Source organism: Triticum dicoccoides, chromosome 5B (genome assembly GCF_002162155.2).
Source record: "Triticum dicoccoides isolate Atlit2015 ecotype Zavitan chromosome 5B, WEW_v2.0, whole genome shotgun sequence".
NCBI lineage: Eukaryota > Viridiplantae > Streptophyta > Magnoliopsida > Poales > Poaceae > Triticum > Triticum dicoccoides.
Window position 1 is genome coordinate 29981406 of NC_041389.1, and position 17527 is coordinate 29998932.

Consider the following 17527-nt stretch of genomic DNA (forward strand, 5'->3'; position numbering starts at 1 on the left):
AATACTCTCAAGAACCCACACACTATATCTCTCTAGTTTTGTCTCTCTCTCACACAACCCCACGTAGGTGGTGTACGTATAAGAGAAGAGAATAGGGGCACCCTGCAGGTACTCACGCTTCGTGCCCAGCCACACCCGCGTGGGTACACGGTGGAGCTCGTTTCTTTATGAAATGGCAGCCCACGTGCTAATTTGAACGCCTGTAGCGGTTGTTTACCTAGGGAGGTCGTGTACCACGCCTGCACGAAACAAAGTTCGACTTGACGCATTGCCGCGTTATTTTTAAATAAAGTTATAGCGCTCAATGACACGTACACAGAATATAAAACGATTTTTATGGAGAAAAAGGTAGTACGCTCACTATATACAATGGAGCCTTGCGTGCCTGGTTTGTCGCTCTTCAGAGTATCTCACACAAGGCTGCGATGGCCTCTCTCTCTCTCTCACCGTTCATCACTGATCCGGCCGCATCCCGTCCACCGGGGGAAAGGGAGTGCGGTGGCCTCTCTCTCTCTCACCGTTGGTCACTAATCCGGCCGCATCCGGTCCGCCGGGGGAAAGGGAGTGCGGTGGCCTCTCTCTCTCTCACCGTTGGTCACTGATCCGGCCGCATCCCGTCCGCCGGGGGAAAGGGAGGAAGTGCATCGTTTCTCCGTTCGACGGCGCCGAGGCAGCACGTCCCGATCTGCAGTACACGCCATTCTTTGTGACCAAGCTCCAGCGCGGCAGGGCCTACTCCACCTGCTCGTAGATTTCGCCCGCCGCTGCTCACCTAGTTACATCCCAACGACCTCCAGGTATCCCGTCCGGCCTTGCTCCACTGCCCGTCTTCGCACGTCGCTGCATGTGGATCTTCCATAGTTCTTTGCCCAAAACGTAGCTCGTCCAGCGTACTTTCCATATTGCATTCTCGTCCTCACACTGTTTTAGACAAACACAACCGTGTTGTTATCTTCCCTTAGGGCAAGGAATACGCTTCTTTTTTGTCGTCGCATGTGTAATCAACTGTTATTGGCCAGTAATTGTTTCCTTTCTACCTCTTTTTTGCAAACAGGGCTATCCATTTCACCTCGTTGCGATTGCGACCTTTTGGTGAACTGCACAAATCACTTTTTTCTTAAGAGTATTTTGTGCAGTTGTACTAAAATGTCACATGGGAAACGTCTCTACATTTTAGTGCGACTGCACAAAGGGAGATTGGTTTTGCTCTATCCTCCTCATCCAACTTCGAGCCTAATCTTCTCCAACTAGTTAGTCTTAAAAGAGACTGCAAAGGTGACCGGCTTCTATTTATGTGTTTATTGTTTCATTAGCAGTCCTCTATTATGGTAATCACACTTAATATCTTTGGAACAGGGACGCTCAGCTCTATTTTAGTGGAACTGCACAAAATCATCGGAATGTTGCATGCTCCAGACAGCTACTTTTTTCCCAACATGCCTTGTTGATTTAGACAGAGCTGGGGGGACGTTGCTGCCAATGAAAGCATCGATCAATTTTAATTTAACACATTCTCACAACCCTGTCTTCAGTTGTGATGTAATTATTAGCTCTGATCTGCTAATAATTGACATGCATTAGCAAGGAAGTTAGTTTTTTATTGTTTCCGAAAGAGCATCGATGGCAAGACACGCGAAACAGAAGCTGAAAGCTCACACCATTGTACAATTTCATGTCTCACTGGAAAATTATTTGTATAGTACGTCAATTATGTAAACAAATGATGGAAGCTTGATAGCATTGCCAGAAGCCTCTTCATCATCCGGGTCCATGTGCCATGCACGAAATTATACTCCTTCGTTCCTAAATATTTGTCTTTTTACAAATTTCGAACGGGCATATTTTAGAGTGTAGATTCACTCATTTTGCTTCTATGTGTACTCCCTCCGTTCCTAAATATTCTATTCGTCTTTCTAGAGATTTCAACAAGTGACTACATACGGAGCAAAATGAGAGAATCTACACTCTAAAATATGTGTATACATCCGTATGTGCCAGTCCATTTGAAATCTCTAAAAAGACAAATATTTGAGTAGTCACTCGTTGAAATCTCTAGAAAGAAAAATATACTCCGGAGTATATTTAAGAACCGAGGGGGTAGTGCACAACCACATGGGAGACTCAGTCCGGTCGTTGCGCCGCATTAATAGTGAGTAATGAGCAGTCAAATCGTAAGCCCCACCTTTCCCACTTTAAGTTGCTCTAAAGAAGCAACCCTCAATACGCTCTTCTTTGAATCCTCTCATACTACTCTATCCGTCACTGTTTATACAACGTGCTTCAGAAAAAAGAAAAAAGATCTGTGGGATCAAGGCGACTAGCGATCGGCCTGAAAAATAGCATTGGTAGTTATAGCACGGCGTCTATTACTAGTAGACTAGCCACACTGGGAGTAACTTCGGTAGTAACATCGAGTCCAACTTAGCAAATTTGCTTATGTGGCAATGAGTTAATGAGGAGAGATATAGTACTAGTAACTTAGCTAGTTACTGTAACATCACATGTCCCAATGCAAGAGTCTATAACCTAATAAATGAAGCTTTGCATGTTACCACACTTATGTTACTACCCACTACTGAGGAGTAACATAGTCTAGGGATCTCTACTCCTAAGGGAACAGTTGGTTGTCTCGCTTCCAGTTTTTTTTAGTCCCACCTTCCACGATTTTTTTTCGTCCTAAAAAAATCTACGAAATTTCGTAGGTTAACCAAGGAAAACTCCCACCTTCCAGGTTTTTTTTCGTTCCACCTCCCATGGTTTTTTTTGGTACCTCGTCCCACCCCACACTAAGCCGCCACGAACCGCAAAAACCGCCTACCTTAGCCAAATCAACAAATCTCTCTCATTAATGCAATTTTCTTTAGGAAACAAATAATAGATTCTTTCCTACCTTAGCTAAATCAAGCGGATCTCTTCTATTAATGCAATTTGCTTTAGCAAACAAATAATAGATTCTTTCCTACCTTAGCCAAATCAACGGATCTCTCCCATTAATGCAATTTGCTTTAGTAAACAAATAATATCTTAGCCAAATCTACGGAATCTCTCTCATTAATGCAATTTGCTTTAGGAAACAAATAATAGATTTTCAGGAAACAAATAATCTCTAATCTCTAATAATTTCTACTCCTAATGAAGCAGTTGGTAGTCTCCTCCCACCTTTCATGGTTTTTTTGGTACCTCCTCCCACCTTCGCTGGTTTTTTTCGTAGATTTTTTTCGTCCCCTCCCCTCACTTCATCGGTTTATTTTCGCGTCACCCTCTCACACAACGAAAGAAATCTAAACAGATCAGAACTTTCCATACTGGCGCAAGTTATTTAGTAATGTAGAATCAATCACGAACAATCTCTAAAGATCAAATCTAAATTAATTAACCTTACCTTAAATCACTCAATTACATTAATTAGAAAACAAATAATTGATTTTCAAAAAATCGCTCAATCACGTAAACCTTACCTTAACTCACGGATGGTAATCAATCTCCAAACAAAGGAAACAATACATCGAGGGAGCAGTAAATAAACTCCCTTTTTTTTGACATGTATATGACCTTTCCTTCCCTCTACGTTGTCGAGTGTTCTTGATTCTCGAGGCCGATGCTTGGCCTGCGTCACTGGGTCGCGACGGTGCTGGAGGACGAGGACAGCGAGGCTGGGTGCCGCGGCACCGCGTTGGCCGCGGCCGGTGAAGGGGGAAAAGAAGGGCGGCTTCCCTGGCCCTGGCCATGGCCGTGACCCTGGGAGTTGGTGCGGTGGAAGTGGCACTTGAAGGACACGGCGTGGGTGGCCGACGCGCAGACACGCTTGGAAGCGGTCCCGTGGCCCGTGCCGGACGGCGCCGACGCCGACCCGGGCCACCTCTTCCGCGTATTCTTGGAGGTGTGGCTGGCCGATTTACATGAAATTAATTCCATCAGTTGTGGTGGAAAATATAATACACATAATCCATATTGTTATGTACTAGCGTGTGTGTGTGAAATAGATGGATTATGGTCCCGTACCCAATAAGATGGATATGTGTGTGTTAGAGAGAGAGAGAGGGAGAGGGGGAGAGAGTGAGGAAGAGGGAGGCAGAGAGTGTGTGTGAGGAATTGATGGTAAAAAAGGTCGCCAATGTCACTTGATATATATGAGAATATTAATATTGAACTTTTAAAGTTAATGTGGCCCCGTTGCAACGCACGGGTGTTCTTCTAGTATGTGTATGTTACTAGTGTATGTTACTCTCCATTGTGGCTAGTCGTAGAGGGAACTAGAGCGTACCAAGATACAAAACCTGACAAACAACATTAGCAATGAAAAATGAATCAATATCTGACATAGCAACACTAAGTAGTAACACCCGATCATGACATGCCATATAAAAGAGTAGCAATATGTGCACCTGGTGAATATGAGTGATACAACTTGGTTCAGGCTCTGTTCTAGTTCACTGGCCATACATCAACCCTAGCATAAAGTACTATAGATCCTACGCAACTAAGAATAATAAGATGTGCGTAAGCATGGAATCACATAATTAGTAGGCGTTGTCTGCCGTTATGCAAGACCCACAAGAAAGATCTTGTTGTTGCGCCCTTCCATTTGTTCAATAAAATGGGAGAAATTTGTATAAATACTTTGAATCATGAAGCATCGAAGATAAAATATTATAACCAGCTATAAGCTAATTGTTCTATTTGCAACATAAAATAGAATAGGTTAATGGTTCTGATTCCTGAGTCATACCGGGAAAAACTCAGAAATGTTTAGTACATTGATATTGTTATAACTTCAAAGGGTGGCATTCAATCGAACTCAAGATATCATAGGAGGCCTCCACGTCATAGTCCATCCATAATGCCTTGTAAGGCAGTGCGGACACAAAACATCGAGGCAATTCAAAATAAGAGGTCCTGCTCCTGCAAGATTATTTGTTTTGAGTTAGCTCAAGAAACGTATTTAGTAAACAATGATGTAGTATGGTAATGATAAAAATAAGCTTATATATTTGACCTATATTATTAGAGAGCATGATTAACTTACATACAGCTAAAAGGCTCATCTAGAACTTGTAAGCAACTTTTGCATATCAGCCGCATTCCATATAATCATTTCACTGCTTCAACGGGCAAATGAAATCCTGGATATATGAGAAACATGCAGTCATAATATCATAACAAAAATTAACAAACACGTACATGTGGGTGGTGCCATCAGGTGAAGGCCTCCCGAATATAGTCGATCGGAGATGCAAGGACGACGACACTGGTTATACTTGTGTTTTTATTGCATTAACAATATCAATTTTGAGGTACTTCTAGAACTCCCGGAGATTACGGATGGACCCTCTTGGCGGCTTCACCGCACAAAGGCGTTGATGATTTGCATGCTAATCTCTCAACTTTGATCATCCCCAGAACACAAATTGTAAGAAAAAATGCTTTAGATATATAGTAGTTCTGCTGCTCCTCACTCATCAAATACATAATATATTTTCTCCTTTTGTACGGGATGCTTCCAAAAATGAAAGAATTGGAAAGCAGAAAGCGAGTGAGCTTATGAGTGCATAAGCATGATGCAGCTACTAAACCTTGAAAAAGAAACTTCAGATTTAAGATAGTATGATTCAGAAGGTCTAAAGTGTAGCACTGATGAAAACATTACACTCCAGGCCACCATCATAAATAACCCTGAGTTTATAACAAAATTAAAATCTCAGGATTAAAATGGAAATATATTGTGGAAAATAAAAATTACTTTGTTTATTGGCACCGTAATACAGACTCGTCCCTATTAGGATGGGAAGACCTCCAGGAAAAAAAGTACATCCAAGTACTAACATCATTGACAAATGATAATACAGAGCCTAGTATTGACTATTGGATGGTAAGAATCATTCCATTTTTCAGTGCATATATGATATATCGATAATCGCCTTCTTCTCTTTTTAAATTTGATACTTTTCTCAGTGTAACTATACTAAGTTAACATATCTTCTCACACTAATAATGAGCACCGTGTCTTCCAAATTAAAATGAAATTTTTCACTATCACCATTGGTCCATCAGTCCGTTCCTAATTATGTATAGACAGAATAAAAGGGAATAAAGCATCTAGAGTACTTCCCTGGAGACCTATAACATTGATTCTGCCACACTGATTCTTGCCAGAGCAGAAGGTGCTAGCCTTTTGACAGGGGAAATGTGCAAGATAAATAAACCTCAACATGTGTATCAGGAAATGGCAATTCAGAGTTCTTTTCAGTATTTTGGGTAACATCAGGTTCTAAAGTGTCACGCAATGCACCATCGAATAGCGTACTGTTCAGAAAAGAGCATATTCATCACTTTACTTGATAGATTCAGTCAAGTAAACAAAATTATGAATCCAAGAAAGAAAACATACCTACTACGTCCACTGATCCACCAAAAACTGTCAAGAGCAAATACTACCGTTAAGAACCAATAATGCTGAATCAGAAGTACTCGGTTATCCCATGAAAAAACGTCAAATAAGCAATTGACAACAATTGGTACCCACAGTCCCATTTTCTACTTAAGCTAAACAACTATACATAAACGTCAAATGAACATTGTTCAGTACATCTAGAATTCTACATCCAAAGTCCTGAAAGTTGTATATACCAAACTATATGACATAATTCCAATAATAGACGACTCCAACGCCACAGTACACACACACGAACGACCAACTCTTCACCCAAAGTTCCGATCTATCAACTGAATCTACCACAAAACCACTACAATTCCACATAGCCACAGATCAGAGCAGGAACAATTAAATGAACGTGCAACTGATTCGACGTGAGGAGTGAGATCTAGAAGGGAGGGAGGAGTCGACTAATTATGTGGGGCGAAGAGAACGAGGCCGTCGTAGAGGTAATGGCCATAGCGGTGGAACGAGAGCTTGGGATCATCGGCGAGGCGGTATTCCAGATCGAGCACGCGTGCCTGGTGCGAGTCAAAGAAGGCCAAGTGGGGTGAACGGATAACCAGATCGTCGACGAGCACTAGCAGCTTGCGCCCGTGGGATTCATCGTGGCGATCTCGGCGGAGGCGTCATCCTCGGTCCCACAAGTGTTCTTACAGAGTGCGTAGTCAGGACCGAGCGCCGCTGCTAGGGTTTCCGCCCAGACCTGCCAACACGGTCGATGCTTGGATTCAGCTCCATGCATGGCGGCGCCGGGGGTGGGCGGAGGCGCAGGCGCAGAGGAACAGGCAGATTAGATACGTCGGGGAAGAAGAATTACGTGTTTTTTTCAAGTGATCAACCTAAATGGGCTTTATGTGGAAGACAAGGCCCAATTCACCACAGGCCTCCGAAATTTCCACCAGAGTAGCGGCCCATAAAACAGCGGGTTCGGTTTTTACCATAACGCAGATCGGACGGCCGAAAACGCTCCAGACAATAGATCTGACGGTCAAAATCGCTAAGGTCGTAAGAGGGCAGGGAAGTGGCTCAGTTTTACTGTCCTTAATAACTAGATCATTGAAGGCGCGCGTTGCTACGCCCGTCTACTTTGGCACTATAATATTATTGATAGATGGAATTATATTAGAGATATTTTACTCTAACTAAATTAGTATATGAATTATGATATGACATGTAACTTAATTTGTATTTTTTTTGTAGGAATGTGTTAGTGGAGTCCAACCAGGGCAGTAACCCAACAATTTTGCTTCTGATACAAAACTTAAATATTATTAGCCACCATACCATATATGTAGAAAGATATTATTATTATTATCATCATCATCAATCATTAAGGAAGTATAACTGATTCTCAAACAAAAAATAGGTGGTATTTTCCCAAGAAATCACATCTTGCAAAAAAAGTGCTCTATTAGTATATCGATGCCCGAGCACCCGTACGTTGCCATTCACGTCTATTTTTCTGGTACCGTTCAAGGAATTTATTTAAATATATACAATTATAGCAAATGTCACCTGTAAGATAGATCACCAAAGCCTTATCATAGATGTTTTCTTATATGCTAGAAGTTTTAGCAAAAACACAAAGAACTCTGAAAGCGACACACGATCAGCCTCGAACGGCCTCTCTAAGCACTAAAGAGCTTTAATTACTAAGAAATGCCTTATCATGTCATGCACCAACATATATCAGCAGCTCTGAAAAACTTGCAGCAGCATAAAATAGAATGCAATAGACAAAAACTTATTGTTGAAGTACAAGGAGACCAGTTCCTATCTAAAGTCATTACCTGCTCTAGCTAGTGTTGATACACAGATGAAAGTATACAAACTACATGCATTTTTTGCAAAATATAAAACTATATATACAACTATTAGGAATATTCAAAACTGTAAATCTTGATGCTTCCACTTCTTCTCAACATTACGTGCCCATATTGATTCCTTAAATTCAAAGCATAGGGATAGTTGATAGGCACAAATCAGCAAAGTCCCTTCTGTATGAGTAAACAGTACAGAAAATAACGTCCTTTCCTAAAAGGAAAATGAATAAACTCTTAATACTTGATAGGCACAAATCAGCAAAGTCGACATATGATCTACAATAATAAAAGAACCTTGGAATATATTGCTACATTACAGAAAATAGCTTCCTTCCATAAAAGAAAAATGAATAAAATCTTAACACTTGATAGGCACAAATCAGCAAAGTCGACATATGATCTACAATAATAAAAGAACCTTGGAATATATTGCTACATTACAGAAAATAGCTTCCTTCCATAAAAGAAAAATGAATAAAATTTTAACACTTGATAGGCACAAATCATCAAAGTCGACAATGCTATACATTAATAAAAAATATATCTTCACATGTTATTTTCTTCAGAGAAACTAACATATGTTGTATGTACATTAATAAAATAATATCTTCACATGTTATTTTGTTCAGCCATGTGATCAACTTAAGGAACAAAGTTTCTCCGTGAGCATTATTCATGTGAACCCAAAAGTAAGCATAATTAACAAGCTCACAGCCATCCATGAGAAATTTGTGGCACATACAAAAAATTGGAGGGGGGAGGGTGCTCACCGTGTGATCCTCCCAGCCACCGGACACCACCACTTTATCAATTTTCTCCCACCTGCCGCCTCTGTGAAGACGAGGCTCCTGCATCACAAATCCACACCAACCAGCGGCAAGGTGTGTGTGCGCGCTCATAATTATCTGGAGTTTCTGCAATATTTTGAAACATAAAACTAAAGTTGCATAAGTTGACGAATATATTAGACATTAAAAAATGTTGTAACAAATAGAATATAGTTTTGAGCCTCTTGTTTGGTTTCATCTATATGCCACATTCAACATGGATCTGTATATGAAACACCAATTAGCTTGGACTAATGAGTACCTAGAGCATATGTGAAATCTGAAAAGAATGAAGACCCATCTGAAAATTTAACTGGTAAGCTTGATCAAAAAAATACTTACATGAATCAAGAGACATCTTCCAGAATACCAAATAAGCCATCTACATGCCAGTGGGATTCAGAAAGCCACAGAGGAGACAGGGGGCAAGAAAAAAAAGGCAGATGAGTACACTACAGACTAACGCCGACGAGCAGAAAATTGAAACCTTCTGGTCGACTTGACTGTGTACCACTGCTGCTTAGAAATTGGATGTATGCACAGATATAAATGGCAATAAAACCAGAAACCCAATTACTTGAACTGAAAATCAAATATCCACATTAGAATCCCCATATGCGAAACTGAATCTGCACAGTATATACAAATAGTTACTTGACTGATCCTGTAAATTAGTACTATGAAGTAGGAGCTCAACCACAGTACCTTTACAAAATCATACATCTGAAATGAAAGGGGAAGGGAAACGTGGATGCTTACCAGTCACCGGCCAATGAATACAACGCGAATACAACGACTGCAAAAATTGATAGAACCGGAGGGATAATTCTACTGCTTGGTTGCTGTTAAATTCAGAATGGGCGTTAGCGGCATCGTCATGAAGTGAAATGAAATCAGGTGTGTATGGCAGAGTTTCACGACATACCTTAGCCTTGACCTTCTCCCTGCGGCCGGCTGTCAAATACTCAAATGCATCGATAGCCGGGACATCAAACTGGAATCAGGACGCAAGAGTTCTTCACCATGCCGTTGTCATCGCCTGCCCATTACCTTCAAGGACGTCTTCGTGAAGGGGCGTCCGCCGCCGCCACCTCAATAGGGCTGCGAGTGTAGTATTGCCCCTTCGCATCTTCCTTGCGCATCGACGGCATCTCGCTCAAGCTGGCAGCACACCAACGATTCACCCTCGGTCATAAGAGGTGAGGGAGGGACGGGGTTTGCGGATGAGTGGAACCGACGGCTGCAAGAGTAGCAGCGGCCCGAATGGAAGAGGAGATCGGCGGCGGCGGCGGCATACCTAGGGAACAGGAGACCCGCATCGTCGTGCCTACTCTGTAGGTTTTTCTACGCACCACGTTGATTCGCTGTGTGTTGGTCTGTAAGGAGGTTGCTAGAGGCCCATTAGGCCCAATTTATCAGGAACGCCCAAAAAAGTGACCGGAGCAGCGGCCCGCGGTGGTTAGCGATTGTTATTAGCGATGAGTACCCGATTAGGAGCGATTCACAGCTTATCCAACGGCAAAAAATGTTTCAAACTGGCGACCCGACGGCTCAGAGCGCTGATGCCTTGAGAGGGCTGGAAAAGTGCTCAGTTTTAATATATCTAAATAATGCGTACACACATGCATGCAGTGCTTCCACCCCGGGTACACACATGCATGCACTTACTCCACTCCGTAGTTACATGGAGAGAAAATTATGGACTTGATTGCGGTTACCACGCCCTGATTAATTGAGCATTAAACCAAACGCGTCTAAAGTCTCTCTGGTGGTGGAAATGCATTGAGAGAAATGCATCATAATGAAGCGCGCCCTGTAAACTGTGACGGAGGGAGGAGTAGTATGAAGGTTCAAAACCAAGTACGTGTATGGCCAGTCGGTCAACGCACCTCCTCTTGACATATCACTGACACGTGGGACAGGAGTGTGAGCAAACCGATCTCAATTGACGGCAAAGAGCCAACCCGCCGTTCCTTGAGAGAGACGAGGAACAAGAACACACACACGGGTTCGCATGGAGGCCAAGATATATTCGAGCATGGTTGGTTGATTGACATCATTCATTACATGTTGGGCTGCCGTTTTCTGCCCTTCTCCGGAATAAACGTGTATTTTATCAGAGATAAAAAGAAATAAGAGTACAAATGCTCCACCATGTAGTTCTAGTAGTAGTACTACTCGTACTACTGCGCTTGGCTCTTCGCCTCTTCATGAAGTCGAACAATGATGGTACTCCGCATGTTGGGTACTACAGTGTATGCCTCTGACAATCTGACACCGAATGGACTGATGCATGTCCACCGAGGGTAGGTTGCATTAGTCATAAGGCGTAAGTAAGCTTCACCTTGTCCTGCAAGCTTCTCCTCGTTCTGCGAGTTGAAGGGACACACCAAAAAGTAGTGCTAGTCCATACTCCCTCCTTTCCGGTTAATATGGCTCAATCTTTTTTGCGGGTAAATGAGAGAGCTTTATTCATATATAAGCATTCTTAGGACGATCAGCCAAGACACTGGTCATTAGGAAGCAAGGTACCCTGCAAAAAAAGAAGTAGGAAGCGAGGTGTTTCATCAAGCCAGCTCTCGGCCACATTCAAAGTGCAGCAAGCATGGTCCGCACAAAGATGCACCACAAGGTTTGCTGACCTATTTACATGCTGAATAACAAAAAAAGAGGAAATATTACAGAGCGCTACTATTTGTAACAGGATATGAGCCAGAATTAAGCGAGAATTATGGCGAGTGTTCCATGCAATCAACTTCTATTATCACATGCGAGAACCCTCGAAGAGAACCAAATGTGTTGAAGATTGCTTTATCACATTTTAAAATTATAATAAGAGTGCAGACGCTCCTCCATCCGGTTCCTAGTACTAGTATAGTACGCACCTTTATAGACTATATTAGTAAACTTTGCGCTTGGCTGTTCGCCTATTCGGAAAGTCGAACAATAGTAGCACTAGTAGTATAGTGTATGCTTCTGGCAATCTGACACCGAATTAACTGTTGCACGTCCACCGCCTGAGCGAGGGAGAGCTTGCATTAGTCAAAAGTTTCTCCTTGTCCTGCGAGCCACCGCGCGCAAGTAATGCTAGTCCATACTGCCTCCTCTCCGGTTAATATGGATTAATTTCAAACGAGATAAATACACTATCTGTCACTGTATATTTGTAAAAATACGGTCAGTGGACTTCATAATACGCTCATTGCGCTCAATATATATATTTTCCGGTGTTTATACGGTCACTAGCTCACACTGACTGAGTATGTGTGTGCATGCACGTGTAGGTTGAGCACTTAGCGTGGCCGTGTGTGTTCCGTCGTGTGCTCGGACATGCATGCATTAGGGCGTCGCGCGCATTTTTGCGTCCATGTGTACGTGTGACTGTTGCATACACGTAGGGGGAGTACGTGTAGGGGCCACTAAGGAGCAGTCAAATCACATAGTAAGTTAGTCGGAAGAAGCAACCATCATTTCACTCTTGAATGACATGTACGCAATATAAAATGGTTGACATGGAGAGAAAAAGAAAACCACTATATATACACTAGCAGGAGCCTAAGCTACAAGCCTGCTTGCTAAGGTTGCTCTCTTCACAAGCATAGAACGACGGGCCTGATCCCGCGGCTGGGGGAAGGGAACAATGTTCTGCGTAGACGCGGTCGACATCGGCAAGGGAGAAAACCCACAGTCGGTGCGTCCCAATCTGGGGTCACCGCGGTTTGGGCCGATGCCGCGTCCCAACTGCCCTTCTAGCTACAGCCCGACGTCCCAGGTAGTCCATCTTCCTTTTGGAGCCGGCTTGCTCCACTGCCGTAGCTCCATCTCCATGTCGATCTTTCTCTACTTCTACCGGCTTCTACTTGTGATGAGTTTATGTCTCATGAACTAGTGCCAGTACTAATATTCTAATCACACTTTTTCAATATCTTTGCCATTAGGGATGCTCAGGTCGATTTTAGTGGAACTGCACAAAAGCATCGTATGATCCTAGGGTGCCAGCCGTATTTCCTACGACAGGTTCTACCTGGCCAGGGAATTAAATCATGTTTAGGGTTTAGGGTTTAAGTCGTAGTGACCCCATCAGCAGTTTTTCTTTCGTACACGCTCTCACAACTTTTTTCTTTACTTGTGAAGTAAATATTGGCTATGATCTGTGAATCATTGAGATGCATCAGCATGCATGTTAGTTTTCCTTTGTATTTGATGGAATGTTGTAACGGGGCAACCTTGGAATAGGAATGAAAATGGAGTGGAAAGTTTCTGTTTTTCCGGAGAAAAAATGGAAATGGAGAGCAACCAACGTTTCGTTTCGTTGGATCGCGCCATCGAGCAAAACCAACGTTTAAATCACGTCTGTCGTGTTCGTGTCTCACCCTCCTCCATGGCTCGACCCCACACGGTCGCTCGGCATGCCACTCACCGCAAACTGAGTATACGATAACTTTCCCACCTGCTTGTCGATGGATCGCGCCATGGAGTACTACTAGCACTACTGGAAGAGATTGACGAGTTGGGGAGGACAGCTAGCTGTAGCACGGACTCCCAAAAACTTTTTACATGCATGTTGTAGCCGGCTATTGCGACCTTTAAACGCGGAGCAGCCGCGTGCACCCGGAAGCGGCGCGGGCGACTCTCTCTCGGCTGGCGCGCCGCTTCAATGCCGACGCCAGTGAGAGGTCGCGTCCGCTCTGGCCAGGCATGAATGCGGCACTGACCATTTCGGGCGGGAAGCACGCGCGGGTGATGAAGAGGGTTCAGGTTGGTCAGGACCAGCCGTGGCAGCGGTCCGGACGTGCGCAAACAAGAGATGATGTAGTTAATATTGCTGCGTATATAATTAACAACGTAAATAATGTGCCAGTTGGACAAATATGATTGGAGATGGAGATGGAAATGGAATTTTACGTAAACACGGATATGCATGTCTATGTCTATGTGTGTGTGCGCGACGACTCTCGCGACCTGGAAGCGGGGGCGTGTTTTTGATCGAGTTTTCTTTCTTGGTACGTTAGAAAATCAGTTTGTCCAATTCACATCTAGATGTTATTTAAGGATATCACTTTTAAGCTCCCACAAGTATATAATGTAGCAACAAGAAACAAAAAAAACTAGGACAAAAAAATAGACCACAAACAGAGTGGACATCAACTTAGATGTGACATAACTATGTCACATCTAGATTTATGTCACATCTAGATGTGTCCTAGACAGACCCTTAAAAAATTGTCCGCCAGTTTTCGTTTCTTTTTTCCAGGAATGCGCGTATTCTATTTAAAACCACTGCTATGAAGAGATTTTTTTTACTCCATTATAGCCTCTTGTTTGATAGAGTTTCTTGCGTCTCGCTCTCTCACCCTCTCCATATCAAAACCAGATGACAGTGTCCAGTCTATCTCTCTCCTCGCCGGTGGTCACAGATCCGGTCGAATCCCGTTCACTGCGGGAGGTGAGGAGGTGCAGCGTTGACGTTGTCGCCGTCGGCGACGGGGGGATCCGATGTGCACCGTCCTCTCAGAGCCGGCGCTGGCGCGGACGAAGGTCCTCCGCGCCCTTGTTCGCTGCAGTCGTGTGGGCAGATCCCGCCCGCCCGCCTAAACGACATCTCGCCCACCTGAGGTATAACTTCTTGTACTGGTCCAGCTCCCCAGGTTGCTGTGTGCGGGTTTTCTTCTATGCGACTACTCCCCAGCTCCCCATGCATAGTAGCTAGGGTTCGTCGGCTGGTCCAACATCACCTACTAGTACTATTATAAAGGAAATGCCACTCGAAAAGTTGTCCTGATTTATGCCTCGTTGGAGGTATACATGTTGTTTCGACAAAAAGTACATGGTGGTTGTGCGGTCATTGTCCATATGGTGGTAGTACTATCACTGGTTAAATGAAGAAATGCTTTTTTTCTCGGGTATCCTGGTTTAGTTCCCATCAAGATATAATTATGATGCTTCTGTTTGTTGGTGTACTTTTCATTAACCCTTTTTTATATTTTTGGAAACAGGGATGCGTGTCTCCATACCCGGGCATGTCTTCCTCAATTTTAGTGGAACTGCACAAAATTGGATGGCCATTGTTGTTCCGCCTCACTGTCCTCTGCCACGTGGTTCTTCCTTCCTTGAGCTTGATTACTGAGAAGAGACAGACCAGAATGAGGATTTGTCGAACTTCATAGGTGCCTCACCCAAACTTGATGCCAAATGGATGATGCATCACCAAGATGACCTATCGATGCTCATGGTCGCGCCTCATGGTTGCGTCGGCTGGTGAAGCTGATCGATTTTCAATGAAAAACAAGCTGTCTTCCATCAGTGCTTTTTGCTTGTTATGCACAAAGATGATATCCTTCGTCAGTTCACCTTGGTTGCATTGGAGACGCAGTCATCTTTCACGTTGGTGCAATTTTATCACACAATTGGCTATGAACCAAATGTTTCCTCGAAGAAGGATCGACGTTGGTACTAAGAGCATATGTTTTGTATTGATTTCTAAGCCTTCTCACAACTTCGTCTCCAGCTCCCCTGTAATTTTATTTGTCCATTTATTAACTTTGATTTAAAAAATGGTGTGGACTAAAAACTTGGATGGACGTAGTAGCCCTCCATTTTTATTTACACTGCATATTAGATCTGACTGAAGTCAAACTTTGTAATACTCTCAAACCTTTCCGATAATGAAAATTAAAATTCTTTATTTGTACACACTCTCACACGTTTCCGATAATTTGGCGCATGTGTGGTTGTTCACTTAAGGGAGGGTAGTGTACCACACGTGAAGGACAGGAAGTGCGACCAGGACGCGTGGGCGTGAATCGTTAGTTCATCGGAAGTAGTACTCCCTCTGTACATTAAATAAAGAGTTTTGTTTCGTACTTACACAATTTAAAACGATTGTTATGGAGAGAATAAGAAAACAACTCCACTATATATTAGTCGTATACACACGAGAGTACTATATGGACGCAGCTTCATTGACTTAGTGCACCTGCCTTTGGGTTTATGACAGGTGGGCCCAAAATGTGGCTGGCTCACCTGTCATACAGCCAAAAGCAGATGGAGTGAAGGCACCGAAGCTCAGTCTGTACTACATTAGTATATATATAAGCGGGAGCCTCAGCGCTTGTTCGCTAGGGTTTGCACTCTCCACACGCTCGTCACAATACATATATGTTACACGCTAGAGGCTCGGTGTTCATTTGCTAGGGTTTTCTATATTCACAGTCTCTCACCCTCTCTTCACCAGATCTAAACAAGATTGCGTTGGCCTCTTGTCTCTCTCCCCCCTCACAGCTGGTGAAGGAGGCGTCCGTATCCCGTCGCACCAGGAAGGGGAGGAGGTGCAGCGTTAACTCTATCGCCTTCGGCGAGGGAGGCAATCCACTGCCGGCTACGCTGTTCTCTTTCACCTAGCGCCTATGCGGGAGGGCCACCGACCCCTTCTTCCTTGCTGCAGTACGTAGTGCGCGCAGATCCGGCCTCCTGCCGCACGCCTTTCCACATCCCGACGACCCTAAGGTATAAGTTTCTTTGAAACCGTCGTTGCTCTAGCTGCATGTGGATCTTTTTCGATCTGTAGTCAAATCTAGGTCTTGGTTCAAAGAGGAAAGAAAGGTGCGGTGGGGTGGAGCATGAATCTAGGACGTGGTTCAATGAGGAAAGGAGGGAGGAAAATTAGTATAGACTGGCTATCCAGCCGCTTTGTTGGTCGAAAAGGGAAAAGGGGGTAACCCAGTACACACATCTGTAAGGAACCGATCTCTTTGTTGAAAAGGGAAAGAAACTGGGGGGGGGGTCAGGTAGTTTGTGCAGGACTAGATTTGCTGCCCTCACATAGGAAGAAAGTTCAAAGAGAACAAATATGGGACCAACACAGATATGCTGCTTGGCTACATACTCTGCATCACCCATTTATACGTGTGGACGCAGGTGCTAGCATGTCCCATACAGCTATTTTGTTGTTGTTAATCTAAGAATGCCACTAGAAAATTGAAGCAATGCCACTGTTAAAAGTAAATTACATTTTTTCACGAATGTTGTTTCAAGAGAGTGTCTCTGTTAATATGAATCAATGCTACCGTTTTAGAAATGCTACTATCTTACTTTGTTTTCCATCCAAGATAGGTTAGATGCTTCTTTCTATCACCGTTTGTTTCATCCTCCTTTATCGGCAAGTAATTGTTTCCTTTTTTGCCTCTGTTAAAACAGGGGTATCGATTCAACTTGGTGCTATTGCGACATTTTGCTTCGCTACTCGAAACACATATGTTTTAAGAGTGTTTTGTGCAGTTCAACTTGAATGTCACACCGGTGACTTTGCTTAATTTTGGTGGAACTGCACAAAAGGAGATCGAGATTTGTTTCTAGTCTTCGTGGCGAGTTGTTTCAAATCTTGGTCTCATCCATATGATGTGCAGTGTGCTTTGAGATGTTGTACTTGTTTTGGTACTGTT